Here is a 1,379-nt window from a genome sequence, read left to right on the forward strand (position 1 = left end):
ACAGTATTAGATATTTGCAGTGGTCTTTTTTGGACCCCAGTGTATAAGTATATAAGATTAGATTTATAGAATTAGTTTGACTGCTTACCATGGAGAAGAGCAGAGTAATGATCATTCTCTTTGTCCACACGATCTGCATTGTTGCTCTCAGACTGGACTGGTCTACAACACGTATCAGATGCAGAACATTTAAATAGGAACATGAAAATGTGTTGATGTTACGTTCAACATGAGATGAGAGAGTGTTGCACCTACCTGACGAAGCATGAATCTGTGAAAGAGTCACTTGTTGTTAGATGTGTAACTCAGTCTAAAATATGTCATTTCAGACAAATAAATATGCTCAAGGATCGTCAATAAGTCATTCACAATTAAATTATATTGTCTTATTCTAGTATCTCTAACAGCTCCATGATGAATAAAAGGTATAAACTGTACCATGTTCAGCTTCTTGACGGTCTCCGATTGTGTTATAGAGACAAACATCACCTACAGAGAAATGAATATCAAGCAATGGTTAGTTTGCAATACCTTTTTAAACAAACTAAGAAATTATTAGATCATCTAAAATATAATATCTAGCAAATAAAAATTAGTTTATCTGCTTACCGTGGAGAGGAGAAGAGTATAGATCATTCTCATAGTCCACATGGTCTGCATCGGTGTTCTCAGACTGGACTGGTCTACAACACCTATCAGGTATAGAACATTTAAATAGTTCAACATGAGATGAGAGAGTGTTGCACCTACCTGACGTTGCACCTACCTGACGAAGCATGAATCTGTGAAGAGACACTTGTTGTTAGATAGATGTTATAGTGCTGTTCTCTCTCAGGAGGTCAGAGTATGTGTGTGTATTTGAATAATTAAAGAACATGTAATAATAGAAGAAGAAGGTCTCACCCTTGGACGCTCTGTAGCAAAACAAAACGAGCAGAGGAATAACAAGAACGATTCCACAAACCAGCCCAACAATCAACAGTACAGGAATTGAAGAGCTGTCAGGCCTTGACACAGCTGGAATAACTAGGCAAACAATATTTGTGTGAATTTATTTCTCAGTCAAAAACAAGCAGTTTACAAGAAAATGCAGCAATTGCTTTAATCCTACTCACCCTGAACTGACATCCAGCTCTGTGCTGACTCTCGTCCTGAGTGTTGACACTTGTAGAATCCTTCATCTGACTTTGACACTGCAGAGATATTTAACTCCCATCTGCTGTCATTTTGAATGACTTTCTCATTGTGATAGAAAAACACAATGGAGTCAAATGTTTGACTTCTTAATTTGCAGCTCAGACTAACAGAATGTCCTTCAGTCACAGGACGGGCAGGGCTCAGCAGGATCATATCTCCATCTGTTAAACAGTCAAAGAATA

The 1,379-nt window shown here is 37.8% G+C and overlaps 1 long non-coding RNA gene across 1 annotated transcript; it reads right to left on the reverse strand.

Annotated features, from left to right (window-relative positions):
* Positions 1-618: 618 nt before the first annotated feature.
* Positions 619-1,015, reverse strand: LOC115589005 (uncharacterized). Its single transcript, XR_003985452.1, has 3 exons — positions 904-1,015; positions 767-782; positions 619-683 (listed from the first exon to the last, which is right to left on the reverse strand). It is a non-coding gene; the product is annotated as an uncharacterized LOC115589005 (long non-coding RNA).
* Positions 1,016-1,379: the final 364 nt, after the last annotated feature.

The sequence above is a fragment of the Sparus aurata genome, chromosome 10, assembly GCF_900880675.1.
Source record: "Sparus aurata chromosome 10, fSpaAur1.1, whole genome shotgun sequence".
NCBI classification, from domain to species: Eukaryota; Metazoa; Chordata; class Actinopteri; order Spariformes; family Sparidae; genus Sparus; species Sparus aurata.